Below are 6,213 nucleotides of genomic sequence, written 5' to 3' on the forward strand. Positions count from 1 at the left end.
TGAGAGAAAGTCAAGAAAAAGAGATACATCCTCACGTTAATGGCGGGCCGTTTTGAAGGGAGAGGAGACGGTTTTGCGGTTTTGGACTGCTGATGCGACAGTGTTGCATTGCCCGTTAGCTCAGTGGGCTATAGCGTCGTGCTAGTAACGCGTAGGTCATGGGTTCCATCCCTCCACGGGCCATTCCATTTTCTCCCCTAATAGGAAATGCTGTCTCCTGCGAGACTCTGCCAGGCAGATTCTAAATGATGTGCACATCCAGCTAGAAGTCTGAACGTTTCGCTAAGGGGTTGCCACGGCCAGCTCACTTTCGATTAATGAAGTTAAGCAGACGTTTGCGTGGTTAGTGAGTGGATGGGTGATCGTCCGGGAACTGTGCGTGCTATTGGACCCTTTCATTTCAACCCCCCCCCCCCTCCTCCTCTTGTGCTACAGTGTTGACGTGCTATGATGCCTCCCTAAGCAATTTAAATTACGTTAACGAACATATGATCCAAAATTTAACTAGGCTGTTTGCAAAAAGAGCGCAAGGAAAGTGCAAGAACGACTTTGGCAATAACAGAACCGTACGAATCAACAGATAATTTCTCAAATGTGTAGATAAGACTGTGGCGAAGCAGTGAGATTTCCGAAATTTGTAAATGAAAGTTTAGCTTTTCGTATTGAAAAGGAAAAGTACTCTTGATTACCTTATTTCTCGCAGCCGATTGTCGTACTTCTCCTGTCATATCGGCCCCACCGCCGAGCGGCAGCGAGCGGCAGTCGAGCAAAGTCGGGCCAAGTCGACACACGATGAAGTGAAATCAATCCACTTAGCTGGAACGAGGCAGGAGACGAGGAGATACTACCTGTGCCGCGACACGTGGCAATTTCGAGGATCGAATGGTCTTGAACACATACTATTGCGCTACGCAAAAATGACAAATCCTCCTGCGGTCGCCAGGAATCGAACCCGGATTAACTGCTTGGGAAGAAACCATGCTGACCGTTACACACCACCACCGCATTGCGCTGCATTCTTCCTGTGTCGCGGTGCGTTGCCGCCCCTGCTGCCACCAGAGGCTCAAGCGACCCTGCTGCAGGCCCTCTGCCCTCCAGCACATCGGAACGCGGTGCCACGTGCTTCCAGGGGCGATGCACTGTAACTAGACGCAGCATTGACTTCCGCCGAGAAATCGACCATTTCATGCACGGCATGGTGGGAAAACAATTCTGAAATTAGAACTTCTTAGTGAGGCTGCGGTGGCGAGTATTCCTGTATGCCTCGGTGGCGCAGTGGGCTGCGCGTGTCATTATCTTAAGGGCGTACGTTCTATCCTCAACTCAGCCATCTCATTTTCTCTCCACGACGGTGAAAGGCACAGCATAGCTTTTGCGAGGTAAGGCCGTATTTGCCGTTTATTACCACCTAGGCTACTTTGCGTCAACGTGTGTTTGTTTCCATCCGCCGAGAAATCGACCATTTCATGCACGGCATGGTGGGAAAACAATTCTGAAATTAGAACTTCTTAGTGAGGCTGCGGTGGCGAGTATTCCTGTATGCCTCGGTGGCGCAGTGGGCTGCGCGTGTCATTATCTTAAGGGCGTACGTTCTATCCTCAACTCAGCCATCTCATTTTCTCTCCACGACGGTGAAAGGCACAGCATAGCTTTTGCGAGGTAAGGCCGTATTTGCCGTTTATTACCACCTAGGCTACTTTGCGTCAACGTGTGTTTGTTTCCAGTTATTACTAATTACAGTTTTGCTAGTTGCACTCGAGACTGAAAGCGATGTTTGCCTAGTATGACTTGCGTGCTTTGGGAGTGAGTAAGCGGGATCGTGGTGGCGGACAGAGTTCAGCGTTGGCGCCAGATTCGGCCCTAAAGTTGCGTGGAGGAGAAGTATTTCTGGACGCATACACACGTAGTGGATCGTTGAGGTATGTCCGGTATGGTTTAGTGGCTAGGATACCTGGCTTTCACCCAGGAGGCCCGGGTTCGATTCCCGGTACCTGAACGTGAATTTTCGGGGCTGAGATGAGAAAACTTCTCACGGCCGTTTTTTCGTCTTCGTGGAGCTGCTGCTCTGGGTTCCAGGTATAAGGTGAGAGAAAGTCAAGAAAAGAGATACATCCTCACGTTAATGGCGGGGCCGTTTTGAAGGGAGAGGAGGACGGTTTTGCGGTTTTGGACTGCTGATGCGACAGTGTTGCATTGCCCGTTAGCTCAGTGGGCTATAGCGTCGTGCTAGTAACGCGTAGGTCCATGGGTTCCATCCCTCCACGGGCCATTCCATTTTCTCCCCTAATAGGAAATGCTGTCTCCTGCGAGACTCTGCCAGGCAGATTCTAAATGATGTGCACATCCAGCTAGAAGTCTGAACGTTTCGCTAAGGGGTTGCCAACGGCCAGCTCACTTTCGATTAATGAAGTTAAGCAGACGTTTGCGTGGTTAGTGAGTGGATGGGTGATCGTCCGGGAACTGTGCGTGCTATTGGACCCTTTCATTTCAACCCCCCCCCCCCTCCTCCTCTTGTGCTACAGTGTTGACGTGCTATGATGCCTCCCTAAGCAATTTAAATTACGTTAACGAACATATGATCCAAAATTTAACTAGGCTGTTTGCAAAAAGAGCGCAAGGAAAGTGCAAGAACGACTTTGGCAATAACAGAACCGTACGAATCAACAGATAATTTCTCAAATGTGTAGATAAGACTGTGGCGAAGCAGTGAGATTTCCGAAATTTGTAAATGAAAGTTTAGCTTTTCGTATTGAAAAGGAAAAGTACTCTTGATTACCTTATTTCTCGCAGCCGATTGTCGTACTTCTCCTGTCATATCGGCCCCACCGCCGAGCGGCAGCGAGCGGCAGTCGAGCAAAGTCGGGCCAAGTCGACACACGATGAAGTGAAATCAATCCACTTAGCTGGAACGAGGCAGGAGACGAGGAGATACTACCTGTGCCGCGACACGTCGGCAATTTCGAGGATCGAATGGTCTTGAACACATACTATTGCGCTACGCAAAAATGACAAATCCTCCTGCGGTCGCCAGGAATCGAACCCGGATTAACTGCTTGGGAAGAAACCATGCTGACCGTTACACCACCACCGCATTGCGCTGCATTCTTCCTGTGTCGCGGTGCGTTGCCGCCCCTGCTGCCACCAGAGGCTCAAGCGACCCTGCTGCAGGCCCTCTGCCCTCCAGCACATCGGAACGCGGTGCCACGTGCTTCCAGGGCGATGCACTGTAACTAGACGCAGCATTGACTTCCGCCGAGAAATCGACCATTTCATGCACGCATGGTGGGAAAACAATTCTGAAATTAGAACTTCTTAGTGAGGCTGCGGTGGCGAGTATTCCTGTATGCCTCGGTGGCGCAGTGGGCTGCGCGTGTCATTATCTTAAGGGGCGTACGTTCTATCCTCAACTCAGCCATCTCATTTTCTCTCCACGACGGTGAAAGGCACAGCATAGCTTTTGCGAGGTAAGGCCGTATTTGCCGTTTATTACCACCTAGGCTACTTGCGTCAACGTGTGTTTGTTTCCATCCGCCGAGAAATCGACCATTTCATGCACGGCATGGTGGGAAAACAATTCTGAAATTAGAACTTCTTAGTGAGGCTGCGGTGGCGAGTATTCCTGTATGCCTCGGTGGCGCAGTGGGCTGCGCGTGTCATTATCTTAAGGGCGTACGTTCTATCCTCAACTCAGCCATCTCATTTTCTCTCCACGACGGTGAAAGGCACAGCATAGCTTTTGCGAGGTAAGGCCGTATTTGCCGTTTATTACCACCTAGGCTACTTTGCGTCAACGTGTGTTTGTTTCCAGTTATTACTAATTACAGTTTTGCTAGTTGCACTCGAGACTGAAAGCGATGTTTGCCTAGTATGACTTGCGTGCTTTGGGAGTGAGTAAGCGGGATCGTGGTGGCGGACAGAGTTCAGCGTTGGCGCCAGATTCGGCCCTAAAGTTGCGTGGAGGAGAAGTATTTCTGGACGCATACACACGTAGTGGATCGTTGAGGTATGTCCGGTATGGTTTAGTGGCTAGGATACCTGGCTTTCACCCAGGAGGCCCGGGTTCGATTCCCGGTACCTGAACGTGAATTTTCGGGGCTGAGATGAGAAAACTTCTCACGGCCGTTTTTCGTCTTCGTGGAGCTGCTGCTCTGGGTTCCAGGTATAAGGTGAGAGAAAGTCAAGAAAAAGAGATACATCCTCACGTTAATGGCGGGGCCGTTTTGAAGGGAGAGGAGACGGTTTTGCGGTTTTGGACTGCTGATGCGACAGTGTTTGCATTGCCCGTTAGCTCAGTGGGCTATAGCGTCGTGCTAGTAACGCGTAGGTCATGGGTTCCATCCCTCCACGGGCCATTCCATTTTCTCCCCTAATAGGAAATGCTGTCTCCTGCGAGACTCTGCCAGGCAGATTCTAAATGATGTGCACATCCAGCTAGAAGTCTGAACGTTTCGCTAAGGGGTTGCCAACGGCCAGCTCACTTTCGATTAATGAAGTTAAGCAGACGTTTTGCGTGGTTAGTGAGTGGATGGGTGATCGTCCGGGAACTGTGCGTGCTATTGGACCCTTTCATTTCAACCCCCCCCCCTCCTCCTCTTGTGCTACAGTGTTGACGTGCTATGATGCCTCCCTAAGCAATTTAAATTACGTTAACGAACATATGATCCAAAATTTAACTAGGCTGTTTTGCAAAAAGAGCGCAAGGAAAGTGCAAGAACGACTTTGGCAATAACAGAACCGTACGAATCAACAGATAATTTCTCAAATGTGTAGATAACACTGTGGCGAAGCAGTGAGATTTCCGAAATTTGTAAATGAAAGTTTAGCTTTTCGTATTGAAAAGGAAAAGTACTCTTGATTACCTTATTTCTCGCAGCCGATTGTCGTACTTCTCCTGTCATATCGGCCCCACCGCCGAGCGGCAGCGAGCGGCAGTCGAGCAAAGTCGGGCCAAGTCGACACACGATGAAGTGAAATCAATCCACTTAGCTGGAACGAGGCAGGAGACGAGGAGATACTACCTGTGCCGCGACACGTGGCAATTTCGAGGATCGAATGGTCTTGAACACATACTATTGCGCTACGCAAAAATGACAAATCCTCCTGCGGTCGCCAGGAATCGAACCCGGATTAACTGCTTGGGAAGAAACCATGCTGACCGTTACACCACCACCGCATTGCGCTGCATTCTTCCTGTGTCGCGGTGCGTTGCCGCCCCTGCTGCCACCAGAGGCTCAAGCGACCCTGCTGCAGGCCCTCTGCCCTCCAGCACATCGGAACGCGGTGCCACGTGCTTCCAGGGCGATGCACTGTAACTAGACGCAGCATTGACTTCCGCCGAGAAATCGACCATTTTCATGCACGGCATGGTGGGAAAACAATTCTGAAATTAGAACTTCTTAGTGAGGCTGCGGTGGCGAGTATTCCTGTATGCCTCGGTGGCGCAGTGGGCTGCGCGTGTCATTATCTTAAGGGCGTACGTTCTATCCTCAACTCAGCCATCTCATTTTCTCTCCACGACGGTGAAAGGCACAGCATAGCTTTTGCGAGGTAAGGCCGTATTTGCCGTTTATTACCACCTAGGCTACTTTGCGTCAACGTGTGTTTGTTTCCATCCGCCGAGAAATCGACCATTTCATGCACGGCATGGTGGGAAAACAATTCTGAAATTAGAACTTCTTAGTGAGGCTGCGGTGGCGAGTATTCCTGTATGCCTCGGTGGCGCAGTGGCTGCGCGTGTCATTATCTTAAGGGCGTACGTTCTATCCTCAACTCAGCCATCTCATTTTCTCTCCACGACGGTGAAAGGCACAGCATAGCTTTGCGAGGTAAGGCCGTATTTGCCGTTTATTACCACCTAGGCTTACTTTGCGTCAACGTGTGTTTGTTTCCAGTTATTACTAATTACAGTTTTGCTAGTTGCACTCGAGACTGAAAGCGATGTTTGCCTAGTATGACTTGCGTGCTTTGGGAGTGAGTAAGCGGGATCGTGGTGGCGGACAGAGTTCAGCGTTGGCGCCAGATTCGGCCCTAAAGTTGCGTGGAGGAGAAGTATTTCTGGACGCATACACACGTAGTGGATCGTTGAGGTATGTCCGGTATGGTTTAGTGGCTAGGATACCTGGCTTTCACCCAGGAGGCCCGGGTTCGATTCCCGGTACCTGAACGTGAATTTTCGGGGCTGAGATGAGAAAACTTCTCACGGCCGTTTTTCGT

The 6,213-nt window shown here is 50.4% G+C and overlaps 3 non-coding genes across 3 annotated transcripts; all 3 read left to right on the forward strand.

Moving 5' to 3' along the window:
* The first annotated feature begins 1,924 nt into the window (after nt 1-1,924).
* Nucleotides 1,925-1,996, forward strand: Trnae-uuc. The gene has a single exon. It is a non-coding gene; the product is annotated as a tRNA-Glu (tRNA).
* A 2,012-nt stretch (nt 1,997-4,008) lies between these two features.
* Trnae-uuc lies at nt 4,009-4,080 on the forward strand. The gene has a single exon. It is a non-coding gene; the product is annotated as a tRNA-Glu (tRNA).
* A 2,011-nt stretch (nt 4,081-6,091) lies between these two features.
* Nucleotides 6,092-6,163, forward strand: Trnae-uuc. Its single transcript has one exon. It is a non-coding gene; the product is annotated as a tRNA-Glu (tRNA).
* Nucleotides 6,164-6,213: the final 50 nt, after the last annotated feature.

Source organism: Schistocerca piceifrons, unplaced genomic scaffold (assembly GCF_021461385.2).
Source record: "Schistocerca piceifrons isolate TAMUIC-IGC-003096 unplaced genomic scaffold, iqSchPice1.1 HiC_scaffold_1253, whole genome shotgun sequence".
In the NCBI taxonomy this organism is placed as follows: domain Eukaryota; kingdom Metazoa; phylum Arthropoda; class Insecta; order Orthoptera; family Acrididae; genus Schistocerca; species Schistocerca piceifrons.